An 18,050-nucleotide genomic window follows, 5' to 3' on the forward strand; every position below is an offset into this window, starting at 1 on the left:
GACTGGAACACATCTGCCAATGTGGAGTCGGACTTTTGTTCTTTCACCAACTCACTGTGGGACACAGAAAATGGACAGTTAGACAAATGTGAAATCAACGAATCAGCAATAAAGACTTTCTGTTCCGCCTGATCTGCGCCACCGGCATCCAGACCAGCTCTCATCATCACCCGTGTCACAGCACACGCCTTAAACACATCAGGGAAACGTCTTTCATTTTCATCCGGCCCACGAGTGTCAAGTGGTATCGGGGCAACCAGCAGGCGGGCTGGCTGATCAGGCCAGACCTGGCCTCCAGCAACATCATTCCCCAAAATGACCTGGATAACTTCTACAGGCAGAGCCGGACGCACGCCTATTTTCACAACCCCACTGAACAAATCAGAATGCAGGACCAATTTGTGTAATGGCACAGGGAAAACTGACATTCCCATACCCCTAATGGGAACAAAAGAACCTGTATCCGTCTCATCAGAAAACGGCAGAGCAGACCACACAATGAACGAGTCAAATGCCGCCGTATCCCGCAATGTGTATATATATATATATATATATATATATATATATATATACACACACACACACACACACACACACATATATATATATACATATATATATATATATATATATATATATATATATATATATATATATATATATACATATATATATATATATTTATAGGGTTGTTTAGTCGCCAGTGAAATGTACAAACATTCAATCACTCTCACATTCACACCTATGACTGATTAAAATGAACTAATTAACTCATTAGGATGCATGTGTTTGGTCGGTGGGAGGAAGTTGGAACACCTGAAAAGAGCCCATGCAGATATGGGGAGAACATGAAACAGATTACATTGAAGCATTTGCACTGTACTTCAGATTACTGTAGGATTTCTATTGAGTCCACAGACTTCCCATAATGCAGTGTGCAGTGACAGTAAAACAGTTACACCAGCAGGAGGCAACACAGAACGAATGAAAAAATCTATCTATCTATCTATCTATCTATCTATCTATCTATCTATCTATCTATCTATCTATCTATCTATCTATCTATCTATCTATCTATCTATCTATCTATCTATCTATCTATCTATCTATCTATCTATCTATCCGTCTGTCTGTTTACTTATGTGCATGGTAATAAATAAATGGGTGGTGTCAGAGCAGGAAACGTGCAGAGAGATGCAGAGAATGAGATGCTCCTCTCTGCGGTCTGTTTTCTTTTTCCTTTTGTTTTGTTTCATGAGGGGAGGACGCCCCTTTGTCAATACTACCAAACTCTACGGTCTGTTTGCGTCCGTGTGTGAGAGGGAGGGTGTTAAGTGAGTGAGAGGGGATTACAGTCGTTTAAGCCGTGTGCGCCTCCTCCGTCCGCATCGCGCACTCACCTGCTGTGGGACTTTGCCAGACGCACCATCACGAAGATACGCACTGTAACATAAGTCGCAGTGAACACCAGGTGAAATGGATTACTAACTTCTTCTTCACAACCTGAAAGAGGTGCTTTCCCCCCTTTTTTCCTCTTTTGCGCCGCTTTTCGAAGTTGTTCCACATTCAGGACGGTTCGACACGGCGCGCCCTGCGCTCAGGAGGGGATTAGTAAGGAGATAGCTGGTGCTCGGTAAGGACTTTGCACCTAATTCTTAAGAACAATATACCAACAACAACAAGACAAGGTCTAGTACTAAATATAGATTTCTCCCATCAGTTTGGTTTGCTTCCATTGCCTCTGCTGTATAAAAGTATGACGACGCTTGTAGGTGGAGAAATGGAAAGAAAAATAAAACGCAGTCCGTAATTTCATCTTTAAATTATGCATTTATAATGTGTTACTTAAAGTGTAAGAAAGTGAGCAGCCCAGAAAACTGTTTAGTTTTCAAATAAATCTAACAAGGGAGAAAAGTCAATTTATTTTTTTCTACAGAGTAAAAAAAATGATCAATGATATACAAATGTAGAAGAATTATATGACCGACAATAAATACAGCGACCATGTGAAAGTTTCCACCCACTCTTCTTCACCTGGTTAAACCTGAGTAGGTCATGTGATAGTTGACAGCAGGACGTGAAGAGGAGGAAACATAAGAGAGATTTTTAAGCGTAGAGACCGTCTGAGACTGACGATTGTGTAGACAGTACTGAGGCAGGTGGTCCTCAATGATCTGAATGGTTTACACGTGACCTGAAAGACAGGTCTCCCTTATTAATGACTCATTTTATGTTCTAAAAATAGGTGATCTGACTAAAACTGCATAGTCTGTTTGAAATGAAAACATGTTTTACTTACATATGCATGTATAATCACACATATACATGAATTCTACTACCTGCACTTCACAGGCAGATGATACTTGGGACATTTTGCTGCATCATGCCTCATGCTGTCGATGTTAGTGTGACAGTATGTGTGTGTGCACCATGGTCATATGTGTATCTGTGTTTCATGATAAAATGGGAATATAAAATGAGCTCAGTCACTCAGCACTGAACTGAACCACTAGAAGTATATGAGGCAGTGTGCGTTGGGAGGGCCCTCCCAGACTTTACTTATTTATGATGTTATTTTTAGGCTTGGCTACATGTTTGATGCTTCATATTTGTCAAGTTTAATACTGGGTGAAAACTCTGTGTGTGTCATCATCCTCTTTGTACTAAACTTACAACAGCATGATTTTATATATGGAGTCATAACCAATACTTCAGCTTATTAAGAAATCATTTCTGTTACATTATCTGCAACAATGGAAGATGTCTTGTTCAGGTTCTAATATCAGCTATCCACTGCAGGACTGGACAAGTCTAGCCATGGGATTTCCCTAGAAATTTTGTTGGAACGTCTTTCACTTTGATTATGGGAAGCATTCACCCTGGCATTGCTTATGCCATCCAGTGTTTATGTAATGTCACAATAAATGTCAGTGTCTGTGGTGGCTAATCCATGTGTAAATTGATGTCTCATGCTGATGTCTTTGAACCTGATGAATCCTGGCAGTCAGTCTTTATGCTCTCTGTCAAACTGTTGTTTAAAAAATGAGAAGCTACTTACTGCATCATTTTGGCTTAGTAAACTTGTTACAGCTGAAACTTAATCACTGCAGCAATTATCCATCAGAAGGATCTCACCTTTTTGCGTGGTTAAATCCAGGTAGGAACTTCTGTTTTTGGTCAGGCAGTGCATCTACACTGCACATGCAAGTGAAATGAAACTTACAACCTTAGAAATAAACCAACATATCTTATTATCTAGACAGCAGCCATCTTGATAATACTGTCCTTTACCTCATCAATAAAAATAACATTTAGGGAAATTGCATCCCATGTATTGCACCTCAGTCTGTCACTTTCATGATTTAACTCGTTCTAATTTAACAGTACTGTGTTCTAGGTTAAATGTATAATACAAACTATAGCTATTGTGTGCCGAATACCAAACACCTCACTGTCTTAGGATAAAAAGGTATTAATTTCCAAAGAGTGCACTGCTTTGGCATTAATCTAAAAACACAGATAAACCATATCACTTTGTAGTTGGAACACTGAAGTATAAAGTTATTCACCAAAGTCATTTTTTTTGTCATGACAACACATTAAAATAAGAAATGCAACATATTAGATAATACATTCCAGCAGGATGACGATGTCACATAAATAGGTGCTACATGGCAATTGCTATTTTGTCTTGATCATCTGTATTTATTAATGTATTTGCTTGGATATTAGTTCCTTGTACACAAAAAATGTTTATTTTTTTATTCTGCTCTAAACAAATGAATGAATGAATTTTTAAAGTAACAGAGTATAGGGAGTAAGCAATTGGTGTTAGCGTGTCTAGGCTTATTCACTGGTATGTGAATGCGTATGAATGTTCGGTGGGAGTCGGAGGGGCCATTTGGTGTGAACTGGCAGTCGTGCTTCTATCAGCCTGCCCCAGGGCAGCTGTGGCTACAAACGCAGTTTACCACCACCAACCCAGCCAGCATGTCCATGTAGGCCCCAGAAGGGTTACATTTGGGCTGAAATGAGGGTCCCATTTGGGTTTGTCCGCAGTGTCCATGGTGGCCCCACATGTGTTTGACCATATCAGAATCAGAATCAGAGACCTGAATATTGCATATTATTTATTCTTCGCACTATTTTATCCCACAATATTTATTTTTCATGTCATTTGCACTACTTCTCATGTTATTTGCACTACTTAAATTCTACATTTTATAAATATCTTAGTTTGCAATAGTTTTTATTTTTTAATGTAAATAACTGTGCCTTTTACTGATATTTGTTGTCTGTCTGTAAATTCTGGCACTGAAAAAGAGAGCTTTACCTCAGTTTTGTTGTACTTGGTACAGTGACAATGAAGAGATTCTAATTCTGATATGGGCAAACACATGTGGGGCCACCATGGAAACTGCGGACAAACCCACATGAGACCCTCACATGCAGTCCAATTGTAACCCTTCTGGGGCCCGCATAGACATGCTGGCTGGGAAAGTATGAATGTGAGAGCGAATAAATAATGGATCAATAATGTGAAGGGCTTTGGGAGCCATGAAAAGTTCTACAGAAATCTAATCTGTTATTATTATTATTATTATTATTATTATTATTATTATTAGGGCAGCACAATTTTGGCAAAAAATAAAATCCTGATTTTTTCCTCTAAAAACTCAATTTTTGATTTTGATTTTGATTTTTGGGTAAAACTACAAAAGACAACAGAAGTCAGCATGTTGTTTTCGTGAGCATCCCGCAATGCAAGGCACTGCTCCCTACCTCAAATCTGTGATGGTATCATGTGATGAACCCACAGAGGTTTTTTTTTTTTTTTTCTTAATTAAAACTTTATTGAATTAAGTAGAGTATACAAACAATGTATACAAAAAGAAAATAACATAACAAGTTTACCAGGGGGAATACACTACAATACAATGTCCAAATCAGAGCAAATACTGATGGTTTTTATCGCCTTTTTGTTTCCAGATTTATCTAACAGCTTTAAATAAAGTTCAACATCTTTAAACAAATAAATAATATTTGGTTTTGTGTTACAAAACTTACATTTGTGAATGAAAAATTTAGCAAGTAAGAGAACTAAATTAATTATTTTTAAAAATGTTTTGTTTTCCTTTTTGGGGTATCTGGGCCCACAGAAGTGATACCAATGTAAGTCAGTGACAGGCATCAGTCGTGCGTGCGTGGACCACTGAATATGAGTGAACCCCATGTGGTTCTGTTTAAACTGGAGGATCCGTGTGTGGAAGAGATCGATCCAGGACACACGGGAAGGATTATGTCCCAGGAGCTGGTATTGTAGCCCACAGGCGCACGGCCCGGAGGCACGAAAAAGATTAAATTGATTTGACGATTTCCCTTTTTTTAAAATTGTCCAATTAAAAAGTCCGATTTCGATTTAAAATCGATTAATCATGCAGCCCTAATTATTATTATTATTATTATTATTATTATTATTATTATTATTATTATTATTATTATGCTCCATCTCCAGCACATTTGAGTCTTTGTTCCCTCAGTGTGTAACACCCCGAATCATATAAGTAAAACAATCTTAAAAGAGAGAAGATTAAACACTTAAGAGCATTAAATGTCCACTGAAAATGTACAGGATGGGTGAAATTAGCAGTGGCTTACATAGCATCCATGTATTCGTAGTAGTTATAACTCCAAATCCATGAGACCATGCACTATTAAAGCCTGGTCCTGCCAATGCTGATTCTTCTGTTGTATCGGTGCCTCTATGACTGTTTTCTGAATTTCCTATATCATGCAAATGTATTTTACCCACTGCATTTCCTCAAATACTGGCTTGGGCTTTTATTTCTATCAGCTACAGGAGATACAGGGCCTTTATTTTTTGAGGGTTTGTGTTAGAGTCAGGCCTTTATTTCTAATTGCATCTGTTCAAACAATTTGTATTGTCCTATTTAGTTTGATACCTCATTTTGATCCACTCCTGTTTGTATTGTTAAAAGTTCTATATTTCACATTTGAGCAAATAAAACACTTTAAAACACTTCAGATGTGTGATCTACAACAAAAGATTGTTGAAAAACACTTGTTTATATTGTTGAAAATATGAAATTAAATGTGTAGAAGCGAGAATTGTACTTAACTGCTAGCATATTTCATGACATGAACCAGAAGTTTAAACATTTTTATTGGCCTTTATGTGTTTGTGTCAACCTCAACTGTGGCTATTATTAGATACAAAGCTTTTAAGATGTAATTGACTTTTGATTTTTATTTGAGGATATGCAGTATATTCCACTTCTTTTGAAATTTCCAGGGTTCATTAATGTAGCATATTCCCCAAAAAAGACATTGAATATGCTGATATGAATCAGGTATGTGTCTCATTTGGAACTTTTAATGCCGTTTGTGACACCCAGCTCTGTATGCTGTACACAAACTAAACAGCCTATAGAAGGCTGGGCAATATTAAACAGATATGCACAAAAGAAAACTAATATTTGTGGTCAGAGGGAGAGACACACCTACTATGTCATTTCATCCTTTTGAAAGAGGGAGGCTGTGTTTACATAATAAAGTAAGGCCACCACTGGATGAAGGTTAGACAATGCATGGCAAGTTTCCTCAAAGTAGCCTGGTTTGAAACACATTTGTGCTTGTCACAGTGTAAGTAGTAGGCTAGTGCTGCAACAACGAATCGATTAAATTGATCCAAATCGATTCTTAAAAGAGGTGGCAATGAATTCGGCTGTTGATTCGTTGGGTCTTGAGCACGTTAGTATTGAGGCATGCCATCACACTGTGTACTGTAACAGAGGAATACACAGAGCAGCATGGCTGAGGCTTTGGATATCAGGCCATATTATTAAAGCTAGGTTTATATTATGATTGCAATGGCCACAGAAGCCCTGTTTGCCTGAAACATAGTGCGCTGTTTATGTAACAAAACTTGAATATGGAGGAAAAAATATGGCCAAAATCCCATGGTGCACTATGTTTCAGGCTGCTATGGCCACCCAGAACTGTAATGTAAATCTAGCTAGTCAGACACTATCATCATCATTGTAACGTTTTCATCCATCTCCGTTTATCAGGCCATTAGACTAATGTTACCTATCGCTGACTGGTAGTAATACATACAACGCTAGTTTGATAGCCTATAACTGGAGCTGGTTAAAGACTATAGCTTGCTAGTCTCTAGCTATAACAAGTCTAGATAGCAGGCTAGTGCTCGCTAACTATACCTGAAGCCATTGCAGGGATGTAATCATTAGTGACTTATCTTCAGCCAGTATTGCTTTGGGTTAAATACCGATCTTTGAGAATTGAGTGTTTTGTGTTTATCCAATGAATCGATTAGTTACTAAAATAATCTACAGAGTAATCAATAGTTAAAATTATCATTAGTTGCAGCCTAAGTAAGTAGTAATGTGCTGTTGTAGTGCCTGGCATATTTTACCTGCAAAGTGGGTGTGTTCAGTATCACTTGATACTACATACATGTGTAGTACATATGCTATTTTCTGCAGACGCAGCCTACTGTGTACATTGCAGTCTGCAATGTCAAAGATGTCCACCGTAGAGTGATGTCCTCTTTCTGTGTTACTGGATTTGTCCATTCAGCAGGTCCTGTCCTTTTCATTCCAACAGGAAATCCAGATGATGACTAATTATGGTCACCTTCATAGACACCAATTAAATATATCAGACCCATTTTTTCATAAGTCACATATCTCCTGAACATTCTGACATTAAAATGGCATCTTTTAGACATGGAGAGGACTATTGACTATTGACCCATCTCACAGTTCTACACTTTTATTTCAAAGGGCATAACCTTTCCAGCTTTTACACCCTCACTCTTTATTACTGTCCATGCAACTCAAGACTTTTGACTACAACAAAACTTTTACAAATGTTCCTGATTCTTCCTTCATTCGTCAAGCTCCTTTCACATAATTCTTTGTAGAAGAAAATAAAATATCCTGCATGCCTACTAGTGATTACTTCAACATAGATACCAAATTACAGACAATAACATTCTGACTAGGGCTGCAGCTACCGGATATTTTAGTATTCAAGTATTCTTCTGAAAATTCCGTTAATTAATTGAGTAATCAGACAAAACTTATTTTTGCTTGGTTAAAGTGCAATTATAAATACACAAGAAGAAATAAGGTATTTCACTTAATAATGAAGGACCAATTGGTTTCCTTTTTTTTTTGTGATAATTAACAGTTTTATTTCTTACATTCATATTGTGCATATACAACAAAATGTATTTTCTTGACTAGAAACATTTCCAGAAAGGCAACTGCAAACACAAATTAAAAAACACAAATAAAAATAAATAAAATTGAATTACTTTCAAGTTAGTATTTCTTGTATCAAAAATATAAGGCATTAATACATTTTTAAAAAAGGCATAAACATTGCCTTTTTGTTATGCAACTGAACTTTGGCAGCTATCAGTTTCAGAATTTACAACTTAGACATAACAGGAATGCGTTGTGGCATAAGAGGCAAGAACTTTTGAATGGGAACTCGGAACGAGTCCATGCCTGAACAGTTTTACACATTTTTGCTATATTCAGGAGAATCAAGGCAACGGCTACCCCACCTTATCTGTCTGTCTCTTAACCTATAACCCCCCCCACACACACACACACACACACGTCCAGTTAATTGATGATTCGCTTCATTTTTACAAAAAGTAGTTGGATTTTGCCAAAATTAGACCATGACAAGGTAAGAGAAAACTTTCAGCAATCCATGCACCATTTTGCCCGTGCTTTTGGGAAATTAACTATGCAAATCACGGGTGCACAGCTCGCTGCCTTAATCTGTGCTTGTCACAATCGTAACTAGAAGCACTCGGAGAGCGCAGACCTTCGCCAAAGCTGATCAGTGGCCCCCCCCCCGTGGGCCCCCCCACCCCCAATCACCACCAAAATGTAATCATTTCTTCCTTATCCCATTTCCAACAAACCCTGAAAATTTCATCCAAATCTGTCCATAACTTTTTGAGTTATGTTGCACACTAACGGACAGACAAACAAACAAACAAACAGACAAACAAACAAACAAACAAACCCTGGCAAAAACATAACCTCCTTGGTGGAGGTAATAAACTAGCCACACATTTGACAGTAGCCATAATGAACAGAAACCTAGCCCTCTGCAGGGCTAACGTTATGTTAGTAAGGTACATTAACATTAATCTCATGGATTTGCCCTACACTAATTTTATTTTATCTCAGGTCTTCTGCTCCATTCTGGGTGTCTTATGAGAAGATGCTACATCAGAGATGTGTTGTTGTGGTATGGAAAGGCCGTGTAACAGCAGACACATGTCACAGTGTTTACCTTGCTGTTCAGTCTGAAATGCCTCCACACTTTTGACATTTTCTCTTTTTTATTTTATTTATTTATTTATTTTTTGTCTTTTGTCATCATTGCTGTATTCACTCACCTGTCTATGCTTGCCTCTTCCATCTTCCCACTGCTTCAACCGAACACTTTCACGTCCTCTGTCATCTTCCTTTGCGTGAATGACGTAAGCACGTTATGCCTCATAAAGTAGTCTGTGCGAAATGCCGTGCTATGAGCTTTACGATTAAATAAGCGATTCCTCAAGGCAGAGAAAATTCCTTGATCATTTTTTGTAATTAAGGTACTCGAATAACTCGAAGAATCGTTTCACCCCTAATTCTGACTACATTCGGTAATGCCTCATGTCCAGCAGTGTTATCATCCATCCTTATCATGTGCTTTTTTCCTGCAAATAATCACACTAACATACATTAGCATAGCAAATGGAGGCAATGCACTAATTGTCACCTACCAAAAAAAATCTAGATGTACAAAAAAGAAGAGGAGGATGAGATTAATGTAGGTAACAGTACATCAGGAAAATGTAGGTGTTAAAGAGAAATTTGAGAGTAGAGTAAAAACTGTACATTGAGAGGTCAGGAAGGACTGCTCTAAAGAGGTCTAGAAGGTTTTAGGTCAACTCTAATCTCCTTTGCCATGTAGACAGCCAGTCAAGCTAGTTAGGCTTCAGTCTGAAACTCCTTATCAAAGGATTTTTCAACAACAACAGAAAGACTTCTTAAAGCACTTTTATTGCACTAGACCCATCAGACACTGTCCATGTTAGTCAGACATGGAGAATAAACAGTGAAGTACACGCATGCTGATTCAGTGGACTTTATTTTCCATACACTGTATTTCTAAACAGGAATTACAGACTACGTTCTTGTATCTACATTGTATTTTTACTTGAGCACTTTGGCATTTTCCTTAAGAATATCTAAACAGTGAGTCATTGATCTGCAACTGTCTTCTTCTATTCTAGACCAGCTAATATGATGTGTTACTCAACCCTGAACCACATTATTTAGTGCTATTTTATCTCATCTATCTGGAGAACATTCTTGTTGAGGGCCATGCAATATTTGGTCATTATTCACTGTCTGGCCTTACATCGGATATGATCACAGTATTAATCTGAAGTAGTGTTTCTCTCTTCATTTGCCTAAAGCTGTTCCACTACAGCAGTCATAAATGAGCTGCAGATGTACTCCACATACACTAACACCAGTGACGTGCAGTGGGGTTCATGGCTGGAGAGGCACTGACTCTTTCAGAGCCAGATCTACAAATATATGGTGGCCTGAGAAACTGGAATAGAGAGAGTGAGCAAAAGGAATGGCCTGGGTATATGGGCTCTGCATCAAGTCAGCATAGGTAGACTGGCAGGAACTCAACAGGAAACCTTCAAAAAGAGCCATTTCAAACTAAAAATAAAAAAAAGTTTATGGTCTTACCTTTATTTGTAAACGAAATCCATGCGCCGATCCTGGTGAATTAAAGTGTATAAAAAAGAACGAAGAAGATTAAAAGCGCATGAATCTGTGGACTCACAGGCGCCATCTATCATGAGGCAGGGGTACTGTTTGCCTCCCCAGTGACTTTTTCACTGTGGTTTTATGATTAATCTGCGAGCCTAAACACATTGCAGAAATACATTCCATACGTTACGCAGATTATGGAATGATAGAGCATATAATCAGAGTGTTTGAAAGCATTTTAACTGCAATATACAGAGGGACAGCGACACAATATTTTCATCAGGTACCAGCAGAGTTCATGAGGGGAGGAGACAGTTCTCCTGGAGGCACAGCACAGTGCTGCCTCACAACACATCTCCTCCCTGTATTTGAACGGAGCATGCGGAAATTCTGCTATTCTAATTGACAAAAAATAAATAAATAAATAAATAATAATAATAATAATAATAATAATAATAATAATGATAATAATAATAATAATAATAATAATAATAATAATATTGGATTCGAACGGAAAATGAGTTTATAGGACATACCAGCTGACAACTATCAACATGTATTATATTTTATAGTCAAGTTTTTTTTCTTTTCAAGATTGACAAGGGAGGCTCTGCCTCCCCTGCCTCCTCTGACTGCACGTCACTGACTAACACTACTAATACGAATAAAACCAAAGGTCCTGCAGATCACCTCTAATCGGAGCAAAAATGCTCCCTGCTTAAAAACAGGCTACCTGAGAAAATAACTCTTTAGGCATGTACAGACACAAGAATAGGGTCCATGCACAACCTTCACTGTATACAATTTCTATCCACACCACAGCACGGAAATGACTACAAAGTAGTACAAACACTCAGGCAAACCATTGTGTTTTTGCAGAATGTGGATGCTCTGGATAATATTGGAAACACCAAATGGCAAGGCTTTAGGCTTTAATGAGTTTGATCACTACTGATAGGTTATGATATAAATGTAAGTCCATGTTGTTTGGGTTGGTCAGGTGAGTTCTCCACACAGTGGATGTAATTTTTGCCTGCCTCCAAAGGTGTCACAGTCTACTATAGGTAATACACTGACTTATACACCTATGTGATCTATATCTGATGTTTCTGCAAATTAGTGTTTGCTGTGGAAAAGCTGAGGAATCCTTATTTTTGCCTTTTAAGTTGGCCAAACACAGATCGCTCCCTCATTAATGCACTGAAGCTACCTGGTGTAATCTCATTAACTACCTGTTAGTGGATTCATTGGTGTACTGAAAGTTACAACTAGTGTCCTAGTTGGACTGTGTCTAACTGAAAAGATCTAAATGGTGTGTATGAGTCTCAGGAGCTGAATTCAGGATGTATATTCATTTAGTCATCTAAAAGTGTATTGACACTAGGGATGTAACGATATGAAAATTTCATATCACGGTTATTGTGACCAAAATTATCACAGTTACCATTATTATCGCGGTCTTGTTGAAATGTGTTCAGAATGTTCAAAAAGTACTTATACACACATTGAAATAATATAACCAAGCTGTATTTTGAAAAAAACTAATGAAGTAACATGCACAATGTACTTTCTGTTGCAGAAACAATCAAGTAATAATATGTAAACAAACATACAAATGTGATTTAAGTTGGCACCTTATAGACACAAGAGATATCTGCACCAGGGGTGGGAACTGATAGGATTTGATCAATATCAATGCCATTATCAGTTCTGCTTATCAATCCAATTCCTTATCAATTCTCCTATTGATTCCTGAGGTGTTTTTGAGTGTGAAAAAAAGTAGTTGGACAGGTCATAGTGGAGTTTGTTTGAACATTTTCCAGATCAAATCATTCACAGTGTCACACATATATACTATTGTACACACACAAACAGAAAGTGAAACACAGTCACGTTTTCCTGAACTGTTTCATGAACAAATGTAAATATTCTGAAAGAATGAGAATTTTAAAACATGTTAGGTTGATCTGATCCAGACTGGTCAGTGGTGATCTGATCCAGAATGGTCAGTGGTTCACTCCTGGTTAGTGACAGACCAATCCCAACAGTGTCATATGGTCCAGTTCCTCTGGAGGTCAGTCAGTGGATTTACTGTTGAATGTCCTTCAGTTCATATAGCCTCCTCTCCTTTGTTTTTTACACATATCATGTGTCTTTGTACAGTTGAAGCTCACTCATTTGGGCTCATTTGAACTGACATGAGTTTGTTCTGAGTATCTATATTCAGACGGTTTCAATGTTGGGTGAGGATCTGAATCAGTGGGGGCCGGTGAGGGGTTAACACTAGCGCAGACCGGGTCTGTTCGCTTGCTTGTTAGAATGGACTGAGTCCATGCACGTGCTTGTTCGGACCGACCCGCAGCTGGACGGACCAGGTCCGTGTGTGCGCTCCGACGGACCGGGTCCGTGCGGGAGCCACTATCCCTGAATCCCTGGAGCACTGTTGGTGCAGGTGCCTTCCGGCCATGTTTTCAGAGGCCAAACATTACAAACTGCGCACACACGCCTGGAGTGCCACTGCTTCTTCAGGAAATGAACAGTACCGTGAGTTTTCTAGGTGCGGTAATCGAACAAGGTTATCATAATAATTAGAATTTAAACAGTAATACTAACCGTCGGAAATTTTGCCGTGGTTTATCATTATACTGGTTATCATTACATCCCTAATTGACATGTCACAAAAGATTCATGGCGGAAATGACCAGAAACAGGGTTGGAGTAAACGGTCCAAAACACATACGAACAAATACAATGTTGCCGTATTTTCTGTTTTCACATTTGTCATAAAGACCAACTCATTTTATTGATGGAGTAGAAATCATGCATAAATGTGTTCTCTGAATTAAAGCCAACATTCTGGTCACTGAGTGAACAAATACAAATCAGCTAATGAGAGAAATGGAACACAACATCTAAATCACCCTGATTGTGTTTGGCATGGTGGACTAGAGGTTAACCGAGAGGAGAGTTTTAAAACTTCCCATAATGAAAGTACTTTTTAACAAGAAAAAGTAGATGATGTAAACAGACAATTTAACTGCCCCAGAAAAAAATACTCCTGGAAATCTGCAAGACTTGATCAAAAGCGTGATAATCGCTGGACTGAATATTGACGTCAAAGTAAGTAACAGTGACATTCAAGTTGCAGTGCATAATTGCAGAGACATACAAACACATGCATTAGTGTGTCTGTGACCTATAGTTTATGTTACTTACAGAATAGGTATTTCCCTGATGAGGCCATGAGGTTATGAGGACAGTTTAATTGTTTGTCTGTGTGTGTCTTATTTTGATGTGAGCTGCTAATTGGATTTCATTACTTCTCTGTCTTTAAGCCGGATATTAACCCTTTGATTTTGGTCTGTCCCAGATGAATGAGGCTAAAGCAGTCCTATTCATTTAATCCAGACATGTTGGCCCTCCTTTATCAGCCTATGGTAGAAACCAGCGCAGATGTCAAGGTTCAGCACTGCTGTGTGTCCAAAAAAATTATGGAAGTTAAATTGCATAAGTTTATGGAACCATGCCGCAGTGAATGCAAAATCAAAGTCATTACATGTCCAAAAAATAAGGTCATTTGACTACCTGAATATACTAAATGACCAAGTCTGAACGTCAGCAGATTTTGTTGTTCTCTGATGACAGAGACTTATTTCAAGATGACAGCGCCAGGATTCATCAGGATTAGGGATGTAACGGGATGAAAATTTCATATCATGGTTATTGTGACCAAAATTATCCAGTTCCTCTGGAGGTCAGTCAGTGGATCTACTGTTGAATGTCCTTCAGTTCATATAGCCTCCTCTCCTTGGGTTTTTACTCATATCATGTGTCTTTGTACAGTTGAAGCTCACTCATTTGGGCTCATTTGAACTGACATGAGTTTGTCCTGAGTATCTATATTCAGACGGTTTCAATGTTGGGTGAGGATCTGAATCAGTGGGGGCCAGAGAGGGGTTCTGCATGCAATAGTAATACAAGGGCTTATATCACTTTTTATTATCGTTCTTTGCGTATAAGAGAAAATGGTCAAAGCACACTGCCAACTCACCAATAAAAAGAATGTTTTGGAGGAAAGCAGCCCAACTGCACTCTTATTAAACAGATCCAGACTTTGTGACACCTAACCCTGTATGCATCGACATCGGACATGGAAGTGGACAGGTGGTGCAGGTGTGGTGTTCTAAACAGATACTGGTAAAAGCTTAAAAGCCTGGCCTACTATTTGAGAAGGTCAACCAAAATTTTTGGCGCTGGCAGAGTTTTGTTCAAGACAAAGGTTGTCTTTATACCTCGTTTGGCTGTGTGATGGAGGACTGCCATTTTATAAGCCATTATCTAAGCTATCACTTTGTTTTCTCACCTTTTGGCTTGGACCACCCAGAATTATACAGTGTACAACTGAGTTTATAGTGTGACTGCTGCTCTTAACTCTGCCCAGTAGGAACTGGTAGGAATTCAGCATGAAATTACAAAAGGATCAATGCAGTGTGCAATCTAACATCACTAGAAATACAAACCCCAAGCCTTCTTTGGAAAGTTGAGAACTCAGGTTGACCTCTTCTGCTGAATCAAGAAGCAGATCACTGTCATTAGAAAGATTGTAATATTGACTGTGTGTATAAAGTTAATAAATCATATTAACTTCCTATAGATATATTATATTCTTTCTGATCAGCTTACAGCCACTGTTTAAGACTGTAACTGCACAGGTAAACACTGAGCACTGATGACATTTAACTCTTGGGCTGTAAAGGTGAAAATTCAAAGTCCAAATTCTTGTTGAACTTCAAGTTTTGAAGTTATGTCAGCAGTTACACCACCCAGTTATTCATCTGCTGGTGCAAACTAAACCATCCTCACTTTGATCCTTTGTGACTGAAACAAGTAGAGAGTACAGAGGTTGTGTTGTAGGAGAAAACAATTACCTGATACCTCAGGTGCTGATGAGTCGTTAACAGCTCCACCAAATAGTAATTTTCCCTGTAGACTTCTCACATGGTTTAATCCATCAATAAATGTTCACATCTTCCAAAATCTCACCAGAGATGGGGGCAGATTAAAGCAAAGTAACTGTAACATACTGTGACATCACAATAGTACAGAGCAGGACCATCTCACAATCTTATTTGTCTTAATTTATCATATGACATCTTTTCAAAGTTACAATACAGATAATTGAACTAAATAAATGATAGCATTATTGAATCTTTTCTAGTAATTACTGTATTTTATAGAGCAGTGCATTATGGGTTTGTAGCATTAATGTTGCTAGTCTAGTGAGTGTATTTAGATGCATTTATAGTGATTTTTATTGTCCGTCTGCACTAGGGATACAATGGTACGCGGGAAAATACCGAACTGTTCTGTGTCTGTCATGGCAGGCGAAAGCCCGCCCCCACAAGTTAATATCTAATCACTGTTGAGCCTCCAGGCGACACGGTTGTGCAGTGGTTAGCACTCGTGCCTCACAGCAAGAAGGTCCTGGGTTCGATTCCATCACCAGTTGACGGAGGGTGGGACCTTTTTGTGTGGAGTTTGCATGTTCTCCCCATGTCTGCGTGGGTTCTCTCCGGGTACTCCGGCTTCCTCCCATCATTCAAAGACATGCACTGATAGGTTAACTGGTTAATCTAAATTGCTCATAGGTGTGAATGTGAGAGTGATTGTTTTTCTCTATATGTCAGCCCTGCGATGAACTGGCGAAATGTTCAGAGTGTACCCCGCCTTCGCCTGTAAGTAGCTGAGATAGGTTCCAAGCGACCCCCGTGACCCTAGTGAGGATAAAGCGGGTTCAGATAATGAATGAATGTTGTGCCTCCAGAACAAAGATTGGGGGGGGGGGGCGGCTTTATAACTCATGAAGGCTTAAGTCGCTCCATTGTCCTGTCTCATCTGTGCAGTAACTACACATGGAGTGTAGATGTGTCCGCGGCTTGTAGCTCTCTCTCTCTCTCTCTCTCTCTCTCTCTCTCTCTCTCTCTCTCTCTCTCTCTCCCTCTGTCCCTCTGTTGACATACATGTGAGTGCACAGTGCAGAGATGCCCCGCCCCTCAGTGAGAGACAGCGGACAGGGAAGCGGCTTTCGACTCAACACATACAATACTATGACACACTATTACAAAGCGTACAGCGTGTACGGTAGATATGCCGCTGTTTTCTTTTACATCCCTATGCAGAACAGGAATTTACTTATTTAAAAAAAAAATAAAAAGGGCACTTTTTTTCAAAAGGGCGGGGGCTCAAGCACCTTTTGGGGCCTATGTGTGCACATGCCTGTTTTATACTACTCCATACAAGTAGTCAAGGAATAAGGAAGTGTTATTTTATTCTGTACAGAAAGTGTTATTTTATTCAGTACAGTGATATAATTTGTTCCTACTGTGAAATTCAGTTTTTGCTGACAAGCAAAATAGAAATATCATTTTGGGAGGAAAAAAAAAACAGTCCTCTTTAAGCACAAAACATGTACCGAAACCAAACTGAAACTATGGCCCTAAAACCAAGTAGTCCATGGGCCAAGACCAGATATTTGGGATATTGGTATGACCCAAGGGGGCAAGTTCTAGTGATGCAATTTGAAATGGCCTATATCTATAGATAATATTTTGCTATGATAGCCATTCCAGAGTAGTAGCTTAGTCATAGATATCAGCCATTGAATAAACCCACTGTAAGGGACAAAATCAGAGGTCATAAAACGTCATTTGAATGTATGGAATGTTAATACCAACACAGATTCGCCACATTCATGGCCAGTTCTTTGTTATTATCAAAGATCTGAGTTACATATAAACCAAAATAAACAGTTTAGACAGAAAGATAAGTGCATACTGCAGCATTACACATATAGCAGTCCTGTTGATGAATAGTCTCTCTTCTGAGCTAAGTTTAATTAAGGTTAAGTGAAGTAAGGTGGTAAAGTACATGTGAGAGAAAGTCCTTAAGGTTAGGAGAAAATGTAAAATGTATATAATAGTTTAGCAGTTTTATTATGAGCATAATTAATCCATAAAGACCCAAATATACGCATGTGACCAAAAGCATCTACTGATCTAAACTGTTTAATACTGATTGATCCATGCATTCTATCAATACATGTAAATAATTGGTGTAAAATACAGTTCTTCATCTTTTCATCATCATTAGATATGACCCATTTGGATGTTCAGAGGCTCCGTAGTTACCATGGAAACACCT

At 38.5% G+C, this 18,050-nt stretch overlaps 1 protein-coding gene across 3 annotated transcripts in view; it reads left to right on the top strand.

Annotated features, from left to right (window-relative positions):
• Nucleotides 1-1,366: 1,366 nt before the first annotated feature.
• The window catches only part of frmpd1a (FERM and PDZ domain containing 1a), a 69,744-nt gene continuing 53,060 nt past the window's right edge, over nt 1,367-18,050 (top strand). For all 3 annotated transcript variants that reach the window (XM_030145066.1, XM_030145127.1, XM_030145211.1), the window contains exon 1: nt 1,367-1,633. The gene's annotated coding sequence lies outside the window, so the exon portion shown is untranslated. The remainder of the gene's footprint in view (nt 1,634-18,050) is intronic.

Source organism: Sphaeramia orbicularis, chromosome 1 (assembly GCF_902148855.1).
Source record: "Sphaeramia orbicularis chromosome 1, fSphaOr1.1, whole genome shotgun sequence".
NCBI lineage: Eukaryota > Metazoa > Chordata > Actinopteri > Kurtiformes > Apogonidae > Sphaeramia > Sphaeramia orbicularis.